This window comes from Carassius carassius, chromosome 22 (assembly GCF_963082965.1).
Source record: "Carassius carassius chromosome 22, fCarCar2.1, whole genome shotgun sequence".
Taxonomy (NCBI): domain Eukaryota; kingdom Metazoa; phylum Chordata; class Actinopteri; order Cypriniformes; family Cyprinidae; genus Carassius; species Carassius carassius.
The window spans coordinates 26,148,226-26,163,138 of record NC_081776.1 but is presented as its reverse complement, the minus strand read 5'-3'; positions in this window follow the sequence as shown (position 1 = coordinate 26,163,138).

The following is a 14,913-nucleotide window of genomic DNA, read 5'->3' as shown; positions in this document are numbered from 1 at the left end:
TGTAATAGGCCTGTAGGGTGAGTGGGTCCCACCCCCTGGAATAATAATAAGCTAGTGTGTGTAGTCTCTACACTTTTCAATGAATTTTGACTTCCTGCTTATTATGACGCAAAATGACGATTTTTACATCATAATAAGCAGGAAGTAAAACACTTAAATCCTTATTTCTCCCATCTCAGGGAAAAATAAAGGAAAAATTCATGATCATTATAATATATGACTGGGTTTCTAACAATACAAAGCTAAATGCAAATGGGTGAAGTGATCCTTTAACATTAGCTACTTGACTCAATTAGCCTACTGCCGTCCTGAACACGCCAAGCCACCTTCAGAACCGGCACCAGCGACCTCACCATCCACCCCACCTTCAGCACCAGCGACAGGAGCACCCTCAACAACCACGCCACCTTCAGTACCACCACCAGCGACCTCACCATCCACGCCACCTTCAGCACCGCCACCAGCACCCTCACCATCCACACCACCTTCAGCACCAGCGACACGAGCACCCTCACCATCCACGCCACCTTCAGCACCGCCACCAGCAACCTCACCATCCACGCCACCTTCAGCACCAGCGACAGGAGCACCCTCAACAACCGCGCCACCTTCAGCACCGCCACCAGCGACCTCACCAGCCATGCCACCTTCAGAACCGCCAACAGCGACCTCACCAGCCACGCTACCTTCAGGACCAGCGACAGGAGCACCCTCAACAACCACGCCACCTTCAGCACCGCCACCAGCGACCTCACCAGCCACGCCACCTTCAGAACCGCCACCAGCGACCTCATCAGCCACGCCACCTTCAGCACCAGCGACACGAGCACCCTAACCATCCACACCACCTTCAGCACCGCCACTAGCGACCTCACCAGCCACGCTACCTTCAGCACCAGCGACAGGAGCAACCTAACCATCCACGCCGCCACCAGCGACCTCACCAGCCACGCTACCTTCAGGACCAGCGACGGGAGCACCCTCAACAACCACGCCACCTTCAGCACCGCCACCAGCGACCTCACCAGCCACGCCACCTTCAGCACCGCCACTAGCGACCTCACCAGCCACGCTACCTTCAGCACCAGCGACAGGAGCAACCTAACCATCCACGCCGCCACCAGCGACCTCACCAGCCACGCTACCTTCAGGACCAGCGACGGGAGCACCCTCAACAACCACGCCACCTTCAGCACCGCCACCAGCGACCTCACCAGCCACGCCACCTTCAGCACCAGCGACACGAGCACCCTAACCATCCACGCCACCTTCAGCACCGCCACTAGCGACCTCACCAGCCACGCTACCTTCAGCACCAGCGACAGGAGCAACCTAACCGTCCACAACACCTTCAGCACCGCCACCAGCAACCTCACCAGCCACGCTACCTTCCGGACCAGCGACGGGAGCACGCTCAACAACCACGCCACCTTCAGCACCGCCACCAGCGACCTCACCAGCCACGCCACCTTCAGAACCGCCACCAGCGACCTCACCAGCCACGCCACCTTCAGAACTGCCACCAGCGGCCTCACCAGCCACGCCACCTTCAGAACCGCCACCAGAGACCTCACCAGCCACGCTACCTTCAGCACCAGTGACAGGAGCACCCTCGACAACCACGCCACCTTCACCATCCATTTCAATCAACCCAAGATCATCTTCCCAATCTTCATTCTGCTGAGCTGTAGTCGGGTGGATTATGCAAGTCACCAGGGAGACATCATTGATGGTCATTTCGAAATCAGAACGATTAAAGAAATGTTCATCAATGGACTCCAGATGAAATCCACCTCACCAGCCACGCTACCTTCAGCACCAGCGACAGGAGCAACCTAACCATCCACGCCGCCACCAGCGACCTCACCAGTCACGCTACCTTCAGGACCAGCGACGGGAGCACCCTCAACAACCACGCCACCTTCAGCACCGCCACCAGCGACCTCACCAGCCACGCCACCTTCAGCACCAGCGACACGAGCACCCTAACCATCCACGCCACCTTCAGCACCGCCACTAGCGACCTCACCAGCCACGCTACCTTCAGCACCAGCGACAGGAGCAACCTAACCGTCCACAACACCTTCAGCACCGCCACCAGCAACCTCACCAGCCACGCTACCTTCAGGACCAGCGACGGGAGCACGCTCAACAACCACGCCACCTTCAGCACCGCCACCAGCGACCTCACCAGCCACGCCACCTTCAGAACCGCCACCAGCCACGCCACCTTCAGAACTGCCACCAGCGACCTCACCAGCCACGCCACCTTCAGAACCGCCACCAGCGACCTCACCAGCCACGCCACCTTCAGAACCGCCACCAGCGACCTCATCAGCCACGCCACCTTCAGCACCAGCGACACGAGCACCCTAACCATCCACACCAACTTCAGCACCGCCACTAGCGACCTCACCAGCCACGCTACCTTCAGCACCAGCGACAGGAGCAACCTTCAGGACCAGCGACGGAAGCACCCTCAACAACCACGCCACCTTCAGCACCGCCACCAGCGACCTCACCAGCCACGCCACCTTCAGCACCAGCGACACGAGCACCCTAACCATCCACGCCACCTTCAGCACCGCCACTAGCGACCTCACCAGCCACGCTACCTTCAGCACCAGCGACAGGAGCAACCTAACCGTCCACAACACCTTCAGCACCGCCACCAGCAACCTCACCAGCCACGCTACCTTCAGGACCAGCGACGGGAGCACGCTCAACAACCACGCCACCTTCAGCACCGCCACCAGCGACCTCACCAGCCACGCCACCTTCAGAACCGCCACCAGCGACCTCACCAGCCACGCCACCTTCAGAACTGCCACCAGCGGCCTCACCAGCCACGCCACCTTCAGAACCGCCACCAGCGACCTCACCAGCCACGCCACCTTCAGCACCAGCGACACGAGCACCCTAACCATTTGCACCGCCACCAGAGACCTCACCAGCCACGCTACCTTCCAAGATCATCTTGCCAATCTTCATTCTGCTGAGCTGTAGTCGGGTGGATTATGCAAGTCACCAGGGAGACATCATTGATGGTCATTTCGAAATCAGAACGATTAAAGAAATGTTCATCAATGGACTCCAGATCGTTGGGTGAATGCTTTATGCCATATTTGTCAAAGCAGTAAAGCATAAATCTGACAGAGTCAGCGAGTTATCTCCCTGATCTGTCGTAAGAACTAGGACTCCGCAGTAGGTTGACTTGTAGAAAGATGGCCTTTGCATTAGTTTGCAAGCTTCACATCTCTGTGTAATTTGGAATAAAATTATTCTGCAGGCTGTGGCACTTCGGACAGCGATGTCAGGCTATAATTTGAATACCGGAGACGACACCGCGCAAGGTCGCAGAGGAACCGCTGTCGACAGGATCGTCGTCTTGATCAGGTACGTCCAGTGGTGGGATTTCTTTAATTTTGCTGGATGGAGTTGTCATTAAACAAATTTCTCCACTTTGCTCTCGTGTAGACAAATTTGAAAATGAATATGATTTCATTGTTTGAATTTCAGAAATAAGGCTGTCCCAGAGCGTGAGCTTCATTTCTCCAGTCCCGTCGCTGACCCATATCTCCTTCAGTTCGCACTCTTCTTTCTTAACCAGCACGATTTTGCTAACCGCTGCACAGGACATCACTTTTGCTTCCAGCTCGCCTACCTGCAAGTATATAAAAACAAACAGTTTTATAACATAGGTCTTTTTGACAACAGCCTATATTAATTTAAAACAAGATATAGCATAGGCTACTTACATTTTGTCTGGGCCCCAGAGCTTAACATCGGCTACGCTCAGCCTTGTACTGCTTGGAGGTGTGCTTCTGGAGAAAGGAACGCTCACATCAAGACATGTGGTTCTATTACATATCACATCGAATCCATTTGGATCGGAGTAGCCTGCAGAAATACAACAAAAGACAGAGATCGTTTTTCCATCGAGAAGCTATGAAACTCCCTCCTTCCGCCCTGAATCACAGCGGTAAAATACTTATTGTAGATCATTGTAGATTGAGTTTTACGCAGGAGAAACGTGTAGATACCCTTCTACGTCCCAATCCTCCTCTCTACGTTGCACAGGACTGGCCATAGTTATCTCAGGTAGCTATTGCCTACTCTCTCCAGCGTTCGATCGACAATGGTGCAGATACTCAGCCAGCAAAGTATAATATGACCTGATGTTATTGATAAGTAACTTTGAACCTACATGATATCAAAGCAATGTTTTATTTGACCTTAACATGAAAGGCCTGCACAAGTTCTAAACACACACTCACGTAGGCATACCTATGACATCTGTGAATGTTGAAAAAAAGTCATTGAACTTAGACTCTCATTGCTGAACATGCACACTTGTTATGTCTGATTCTAGTCGCTTTGATGTTAGATATAAAATCGTTGATTTAAAGCCTAGTCTATACACTCACCTAAAGGATTATTAGGAACATCATACTAATACTGTGTTTGACTCCCTTTCGCCTTCAGAACTGCCTTAATTCTATGTGACATTGATTCAACAAGGTGCTGAAAGCATTCTTTAGAAATGTTGGCCCGTATTGATAGGATAGCATCTTGCAGTTGATGGAGATTTGTGGGATGCACATGCAGGGCACGAAGCTCCCGTTCGAGCACATCCCAAAGATGCTCTATTGGGTTGAAATCTGGTGACTGTGGCGGCCATTTTAGTACAGTGAAGTCATTGTCATGTTCAAGAAACCGATTTGAAATGATTCGAGCTTTGTGACATGGTGCATTATCCTGCTGGAAGTAGCCATCAGAGGATGGGTACTTGGTGGTCATAAAGGGATGGACATGTCAGAAACAATGCTCAGGTAGGCCATGGCATTTAAACGATGCCCAATTGGCACTAAGGGGCCTAAAGTGTGCCAAGAAAACATCCCCCACACCATTACACCACCACCACCAGCCTGCACAGTGGTAACAAGGCATGATGGATCCATGTTCTCATTCTGTTTACGCCAAATTCTGACTCTACCATCTGAATGTCTCAACAGAAATCCAGACTCATCAGACCAGGCAACATTTTTCCAGTCTTCAACTGACCAATTTTGGTGAGCTTGTGCAAATTGTAGCCTTTTTTTCTTATTTGTAGTGGAGATGAGTGGTACCCAGTGGAGTCTTCTACTGTTGCATAACAGCCTTCTGGATGTATTTTGCTTTCAACATTGCATATTAAATTAAATTAGATTCATGCATTTAGCAGATGCTTTTATCCAAAGCAACTTACAGTGCATTCAGGCTAATATTTTTTACCTAACATGTGTTCCCTGGGAATCGAACCCACAACCTTGCACTGCTAACGCAATGCTCTACCACTTGAGCCACAGGACACATATATGCTCATTCCCTCATCATTGGGCAATCCTGGAGTGTGGCCTGAGGGAATCCACAGTATTACAGCACAACATCACACAAGCCATGACACAAAGTTTTGGAAACTAAACAAACGAAAGCAATATATGTCTTCCATAGATGTAATGTTCCTTCTGTACTTTAGCGTTGCGTAAAACACCATTATAATCTCCTTTGTGGTCGAGAACATTGCTTACATAGGCTACGGGTAACAGTGAAGATGTTAAATTAAACGTACACACAATCAGGTTTTCCACATGCCCCCATATTCAAAACTTCTACTTATTACCTGCTTCGTTTCTGCAGATCAGTTTTTGTAACTGAATTACTTCATCCACCTGTTGCTTTGGTCTTAATCAACAGCTGCATGCACCACCTGCAGGTGAGCGACTGACAGCAGATGGAGATCATGCATCAGTGCTCTACTGCTATTCCTGCAGCTCCCGGATGTGCAATGGCGAATTATCTGCCGAATTGTAACCACTGAATTTGTGGAAGCAAATTTAGAAAGTGAAATAAAATGAACCGAAATTTGCCTGTTGAATATTATACATCGTATTATTTTAAACTGATTGAATATTTTGAAAGTGAATTCTGGAAGGTGAATATGAATTACTAATATTTTTATTATGAAAAGGTGTGTGAAATATTTTGTACTGAAATATTCACAGCTTAAATGAACAACTATGTTAAATTTCAGGACCTAATAATGTAAGCCCCGGAAATAAAAGGCATTAAAATGCAAGTACTGTTAATGCAATGCATTATTTAATATTTTTTCAGCATTTCAGCATGCTTTTTTGTTTCAAAGATGTATGGCATTATTTTACTTCCATATGTGATGACCAACTTCCCAGAGTTGGATTTGAGGAATGCAGTTGGGAAGCGTTTTAAACAAGAAAAAAAACCAATCATTTTTAATTTTCTTTAAGCTATATTAAGTTTTATTTGTTAAAATAAGTAAACCAACAAAAGGTTTAATCTTTTTTTATGTTTCAATTTATCTGTGATGTCAAGTGTGATAACAGGCTCTTGAATTGTATTCGAATTTTTATATTTATATATATATATATATATATATATATATATATAAATTCTAAGTATTTAAAATACATTCATTTTTATATTTTTATTATTTAAAAAAAAAATACAGTTTTTTCTAATCATATTTATATTTAAGTGTATTGTATTTATATAATTTTATTTTGTCATGAATTATTTTGGATTCGTATCATTTTGTATTGTCTTAAGTTGTCAAAGTTGTAAAAAATTTTATTTTTCTTAATAAAAGCTGTATAGTTAATTTGTTTGGGTGGACTGCCATTTAGTTGTCTATTTGATGTATATGTAGTCATTAATAGGAGTCCAATTGATGGGCTATGATCAGACGTCTATTAAATTTTCACTGACAGCCCAAATTTAGCCTCTAGCCTAGAAATTTGGGCTGTGTTTGGACAGCTATTAGACGTATTTAAAAACTGAAAATTGCTTGCTGGGTAGTCTCCACACTGGTATCCGTGTTTTGTTCTCATTCAATTCAATTCTGCGCATACCAAAACTCAAATAAAAGTGGAAAGAAGTATTGGGGTATTAAAAAGGAGGTGGTCACAGCACATTTTAAATTGTTTGATTGATTATTATGTCAGTTTAGACAGGCTAATATTTCAGATAAAGTACAAGTTTTGAATACACCCCAAATGTGCTCTTTAGGAACGGCAGTGGAGCCAGAGAGAGCACACTTACCTCTGAGAAACGTCCTGCTCCAGTCGTGCTTGTGAATCAGTCTCTTGTTCAGCCAGTTCAACCATTTCATCATCAGACTCTGGCTTGAATTGGTGAGGTACAATCAATACTAGCTTTACTTGGTTTTGACACGTCTCCAAGGTTTTCATTCGATCATGGCAATCTCTACGACTCTGGACTAATCACAAAGGACTGTGCCATCTGACCAATCACAGCAGTCCTCGTGGAAATGAGAGGTTTAGAGAGACTGATTCTTTGAACTGCTTCACACAAGTCATTTACGAATCATCTAGAAATTAAGTCAAATAATCTAGAAATTAGGTTAAATTATTATTATTATTTAATTATTATTATTTTTTTTTAAGAGACTCATAACACAATATTAGCAACATTAAAATGGCATTTTAAATTAAAAATTTTGCATTCATGCACCATGTCATTCCAAACCCGTAAGACCTCCCATTTATCTTCTGAACACAGTTTAAGATATTTTAGATGTAGTCCGAGAGCTCTCAGTCCCTCCATTGAAGCTGTGTGTACGGTATACTGTCCATGTCCAGAAAGGTAAAAAAAAACATCATCAAAGTAGTCCATGTGACATCAGAGGGTCAGTTAGAATCGGCAATTTAACCGTCAATATGACTACTAGGCAACATTTCAATGATGTTGAAGGAGTCAGTGATGCGCGGGTTGATCCAAAATGAGCGGGTGTCTGCAGTCACCCGCAGTTACGAGCAGTGTTGGGCAGTAACGCGTTATTAGTAACTCGTTACTGTAACGCAGTTACTTTTGACAGTAACTAATACTGTAATGCATTACTTTTTAAATAAATTAACTACGTTACCATATGGTGCATTGTCCGTTACTTTTTAAAAAGTTAATTAATTTTTGACTGAAGTGCAGCCTAACCTGTTTGCAGCAGCGACGCATTGTGGGATTGTTTATGGCCGCGTATCCCTTTCGCGATATGTACGCCTGATCAATCACTGATGGAATGGCGATAGGGATAAGTGTGTGCATTCCACCAGGATGTAATCCCCGGTATGGCGCAGAAGGGTGTTGGTGACAGTGTGGACGCACCTCCACACAGAGGTCTTGATTAGGCCGTAGCCCTCTCCCACGACGAAGCTCCCTGTAGCAAAAAAAAAAAGCCTGGCAAGCGCAGGTCTGAGAAGGTCCAGCAGCTTCATAATGAGTTGTCTTGGGAGGGGAATTTTTTTTAATATAGCCACGTCAGGCAAAATGACGAAAGGGCTTAAGTTTTGCCTAATAAAAAAATTGACATGGACTAAACATCTCCGCCAAACGACTCCGTCTTTGATTCAATACAAGGACAGTTTGGATCGCTGCCATTGTTGGTCGCTTACTGGACACCACCATGCTTACCCATTTCTAGATCTTAGCCATTTAGAGCCAAATTGTTTGCCAGATTTTAATTATCAAAAGTGATTGCCAATTTAAACGCATTAATTACATTACAAAATAGCCTAGGCTAATTACCACCATATTAGTTCTGATACCACATAAAGTCAACTTCATAAATAGGCCTGTATCCATTGCAAACATATTTTATTATGAATCTTAAAATGTCCATAACATAAAATCATTGTTGAGCCACAACATTGTCAACATACAATAGTTTTTCACTGCTGCACAGTGGTGGCGACTAGCGTCTTGAGCTCAAACAACGCTAAGAGAGAGCTTAAGAATGGTCCAGACAAAACTTACGAAAGTGTGACTTACAGAAGATATACTTAGCGTACGAACATGTCAGGAATAGTGCCATAAGGTTAAGAGAGAGGTTAAGGAATAGGTTAAGAACTACTTTGCGATAAGAACGTTTTTGGGAACCGGGCCCAGATTAGTTTGATGGATAATATCGGATATATGTTGGGAATTAAATTTATATTTGATCACTTTAGACAACAGAGAGTGATAGTAAGATGGAGATTCAACAGAAAAGCGAAGCTACATGGAGCTAGGGCTGTGCAAAAAATCGAATGCGATTTTCATGCACATCTCATCAGTAAATGTCTAGAGATCGACTGATATGGGTTTTTTTCTATAGCCGATGCCGATGTTTAGAGGTCAGAGTCAGCCAATGGCCGATATGTGCTGCCGATTTTTAGGGCCGATATCTTGAAGTTTTCCCCTTCATTTGCATGCTAAAATGAAACACTAATAATAAGTGGATGCACAACATTTCTAAACTTATCATCAATTATTGAGCACTGACTTGAACCATCTCTCGAATCTTAATTTTGTGCACTGCACGGTATTAAAATAAAAAATGTATCCAAAGTTAACCAAACAAAATCAATAAACTGACCAAGTATTAAATATATAAAACATATATATATATATATATATATATATATATATATATATATATATATATATATATATTACCTAAGTCAATCATTTGCATTAAAGTTTTAGAGTATTTATCAAGTAGAATTTTTCAAGTTTGTTGTAAACTTAAATATACGTTTAAATAAATACAATTTTTGAAATAAAAATCAATTAAACTGAAAAATATAAAAAAAATAAATGTATAAAAAATAAATAACAGTAGTGCTGCAAACACACTAGCAACCAGCAACATTTGTGTTTGGTATAAATGACACAGAACATCTAAAGTGCGTTCTAATTTCAAACTTACATCGCAGTCTGTTCATTATTAAAATAAAGTACAGCCAACCAAACATTTAAAAGGTTACACTGGTCAGTTTAAATAGACCGTAGTATACCGGTCCACTCTGCTGTTATGCCAAGGAGGTTTTTGCTCATGTGTAGAGGATGATCTTTCCTTCTAGTTTACGTTAAATAAATAAAAAATATTATAGTTTAACATTCAGATACATTGCGAATATGGAAACATTTGGATATGTGCAGAACGAGACGTGAGCAATAACCTCCAAATACATCTAGTCAAACCCACGCTCGCTCGTCCTCGTATGGATCGGATCATTTTTCGGATCAGCAAAAAAAAAAAAAGTCCAAGACAAATAAACATACGTTTTGTCTTTTTTTATTAACATTAAATTAAAATATATGAAATCAAATTTAAAGTGCACATATCTTCTTTTTAACATAATAGCCCGACTTCTCATTTTCCAGTGTGCTGTGATGAAGTGAGCAGTTATCGTCACAGAGCTCTCCGTCCCCCTGGACGTCCACCCGTCTGTTGTGTGCGCAACAGAGGATGCTCGGGATAGTTCATCCACAACTTTTTTCTTCTCCTGTTCATAAAGATCTGGCACAATCTTTTCACTCTAACCTCTTTCCTTCATCATTATATCTGACAGGGAATCCAAAATGCGCGGGGCGTTCAAGCTTCTCCGTTCCTCCGCTCGCCATTACCACTGAGTGTGGACTGAACATGCGCAACTTTTTTTTTTTCATAAATCAATCCGGGGGTCACGTGTGTGCCGAACCGAAGATATTGATCAATGATGATCCGTTGCACCACTACTATAGTGTGTCATTTGAAAACATTGCAGTTGCATTTTAAAATACAACAACAAGCACCACGAAACCATTTAAAGAGGCGCATTCAGCGGTCTTCCTTGACGGGAAACAGTCAACAAAGTAAAATGATCTCCAACGTATGGCGCGCTCTCTTCATTTTATCAAATGATCATAATCACATCTATTCATTTTATAGTCCTGCTACTAGCATTTTATTCTGACTAAAACCCCTTTAATTCGGGTGAGAAAGCTTTTTTTCCCAAGTGGCTTTTGCACATAATAATAATACCGCTACAGACGCATTTTGCAGCATTAAGGTAATTAATTGATCATTAATTTAAACGACGATCGATCATGGAAATTTTGGAATATTGACATCCCTAAATACAAATGAGTTGGATGGAAAACTGGTTATTGTCTGCATCAAACCATGCTTCCGAACAAATGTCATTCACCGTTCTGGGCAGCTCCAGGACAGCTGTCTCTCCGAGCACACTGCTGTCTGTGAGCGGGGCGGAGTAACGTCAGAGACAGTTTACTTTGGTAACGTCATGCTGCAGTGTTTGTTAGAGCTGTCAACTTCTCCACCCCATTTACAGAGTGAAATTCACTGACTACCTTTATCTCCCAGGACTGTTGTTGAATCTTCCAAAACTTTTGGCTTGGGGTGCTTCACATGCTGCTGCAGCAGCACTTTCCACCGCACCAATAACACGGGGCTGCCCGCCGACGTGCCTGACTTTAAATCGGCGCTACTAAACACGGATATCGGCCGATGCCGATATATAAAAAAAATGACAAATATCGGCCCGATATATCGGCCGACCTCTATAAATGACGCTCCTGTAATTAGAAGTATATCTCCAGCACGTGCGTTCAGATCAGGGTTGCCAGGTTTTCACAACAAATCCTGCCCAGTTGCTTCTCAAAACTAGTCCAAAACCAGTCCAATCGTTGCGGAAGCAACCCCAATACAAATAACGTGATATTTAGCCCCTAAAAGGCAAATTTTACCAAGGCAACCCTTCCAAAATATGTATATTTTAACCCCGGGAAGCAATTTTTATCAGGGAACCTCCTGGAAACGCGATTGGCCTAGTTTTGGACTAGTTTTAAGAAGCAACTGGGCAGAATTTGTTGTGAAGACCTGGCAACCCTGATCTGAACGCACGTGCTGGCGATATACTTCTAATCACAGGAGCATCTTTACTGATGAGATGCGCATGAAAATCGCATTCGATTTTTTTCACAGCCCTACATGGAGCTACAACCACACATTGAGCACTTATACACATGATGACAACTGAATGACAAGGAGAACAGGAACTTGGAGAATATACCGGAGTGATCACTGGAAAGTGGGAGCACAGGTAAGCAGTCTATACTCAATAGAGTGGCCAAATGCGCCGTTCATCCCGGCCAGGATTTTCTAATTGCCTAAAATATCCAGGTTGTGTGACATTCATGAGCTATATAGAGCAGAGCAGTCAGAATCAGAATGAGCTTTATTGCCAAGTATGCTGGCGTATACAAGGAATTTGTTTTAGTGACATAGGCTTCCAGTACACAGAGACAACAACACACAGACAAAAAAAAAAAGTGTATAAACAATTGTGCTATAAATGATACTGGAATAGGATTGAATAAGATGCAGGGATGTACTAGGATGGAGGGGTAACAAATAAATATGCTTGTACAAAAAAATGTGTAATATCCTTATAAGTGGGGAACATTTAACTGTTCATCAGGTAGATTGCCTGGGGGAAGAAACTATTCTTGTGCCTTGCTGTTCTGGTATTTGCGGCTCTGAGGCGCCGGCCAGATGGCAAAAGTTCAAAGATGGGGTGACTTTGATGTGAGGGATCCAGAGTGATTTTCTGAGCCCTTTTCCTCACAGTTCTCTGTAGTCTTCTGATGTCTGATTTTGTTGCTGAACCAAACCAGACAGTTATTGAAGTACACAGTACAGACTCAATGACGGCTGAGTAGAACTGTTTCAGCAGCTCCAATGGCAGGTTAAACTTCCTCAGCTAGCGAAGGAAGTACAACCTTTGTTGGGCATTTTTCACAATAGAGTCAATGTGATTGAGTCAATAGAGTCAGTGGAAGTCGTGGCCTAATGGTTAGAGAGTCGGACTCCCAATCGAAAGGTTGTGAGTTCGAGTCCCGGGCCGGCAGGAATTGTGGGTGGGGGGAGTGCATGTACAGTTCTCTCTCCACCTTCAATACCACGACTTAGGTGCCCTTGAGCAAGGCATCGAACCCCCAACTGCTCCCCGGGCGCCGCAGCATAAATGGCTGCCCACTGCTCCGGGTGTGTGCTCACAGTGTGTGTGTGTGTTCACTGCTCTGTGTGTGTGCATTTCGGATGGGTTAAATGCAGAGCACAAATTCTGAGTATGGGTCACTGTACTTGGCTGAATGTCACTTCACTTTCACTTTCATTGTCCCACTTCAGGTCCTGAGAGATGGTGGTTCCCAGAAATCTGAATGACTCCACTGCAGTCACAGTGCTGTTAATGATGGTGAATGGGAAAAGTGCATGGGGGTTACTCCTAAAGTCCACAATCATCTCCACTGTTTTGAGCGTGTTCAGCTCCAGCTCCAGGTTGTTAAGACTGCACCAGACAGCCAGCTGCTCAACCTCTTGTCTGTAAGCAGACTCATTACCGTCCTGGATGAGGCCGATGACTGTAGTGTTGTCTGCAAACTTCAGGAGCTTGACAGAGGGGTCTTTAGACGTGCAGTCGTTGGTGTACAGGGAGAAGAGCAGAGGGGAGAGAACACATCCCTGAGGGGCACCAGTGTTGGTGGAGCAGCTGTTTGACATGAATTTCCCCAGTCTCACTAACTGTTGCCTATCTGTCAGAAAGCTGGTGATCCACTGACAGATAGAGCTAGGAACAGAGAGCTGGGTTCTAATGCTTTCGATTCACTCTCTCAAACCTACTTTGGTGTCTTCTTTTGATTGGTGTGCAGCAATGAGTCAAACGACCGAACAAACATGTTTGTATCGCTTTGATCGTTCCTTGTAGTTCTCACCTTCTCATGCGCATCCCCACAATTGGTCAATTATGAACAATACCTGCATGTTATTGGTCAAACTGCTTTGGATGTCAACTGTCTTAGGTCTTCTTTGTCGCATCTTCCTCTTTATGATGCGCCAAATGTTTTCTATAGGTTAAAGATCTGGACTGCAGGCCCGGATCTGCATTTCAGTACCTGGATCATTCTTCTACGCAGCCATGATGTTGTAATTGATGTGGTATGTGGTCTGGCATTGTCATGGTGGAAAATGCAAGGTCTTCCCTGAAAAAGACAACGTCTGGATGGGAGCATATGTTGTTCTAGAACTTGGATTTACCTTTCAGCATTGATGGTGCCTTTCCAGATGTGTAAGCTGCCCATGCCACACGCACTCATGCAACCCCATACCATCAGAGATGCAGGCTTCTGAACTGAGCGCTAATAACAACTTGGGTTGTCCTTGTCCTCTTTAGTCAGGATGACATGGCGTCCCAGTTTTCCAAAAGGAACTTCAAATTTTGATTCGTCTGACCACAGAACAGTTTTCCACTTTGCCACAGTCAATTTTAAACGAGCCTTGGCCCAGAGAAAACACCTGCGCTTCTGGATCATGTTTAGAAATTACTTCTTTTTGACCTAAAGAGTTTTAGCCGGCAACGGTGAATGGCACGGTGGATTGTGTTCACTGACAATGTTTTCTGGAAGTATTCCTGAGACCATGTTGTGATTTCCTTTACAGTAGCATTCCTGTATGTGATGCAGTGCCATCTAAGGGCCCGAAGATCACGGGCATGCAGTATGGTTTTCTGACCTTGACCCTTACGCACAGAGATTGTTCCAGATTCTATGCATCTTTGGATGACATTATGCACTATAGATGATGATAACTTCAAACTCTTTGCATTTTTTCTCTGATAAAATCCTTTCTGATATTGCTCCACTATGTTTCGAAGCAGCATTGGGGGAATCGGTGATCCTCTGCCCATCTTGACTTCTGAGAGACACTGTCACTCTAAGAGGCTCTTTTTATAACCAATCATGTTGCCAATTGACCTAATAAATTGCAAATTGGTCCTCCAGCTGTTTCATATATGTACATTTAACTTTTCCTGCCTCTTATTGCAACCTGTCCCAACTTTTTTGGAATGTTGAACTCTCATGAAATCCAAAATGACAATATTTGGCATGACATTTCAAAATGTCTCACTTTCAACATTTGATGAGATTTTGTATGAGATTTGTAAATGATTCCATTCCTTTTTTGCTCACAATTTGTACAGTGTCCCAGCTTTTTTGGGA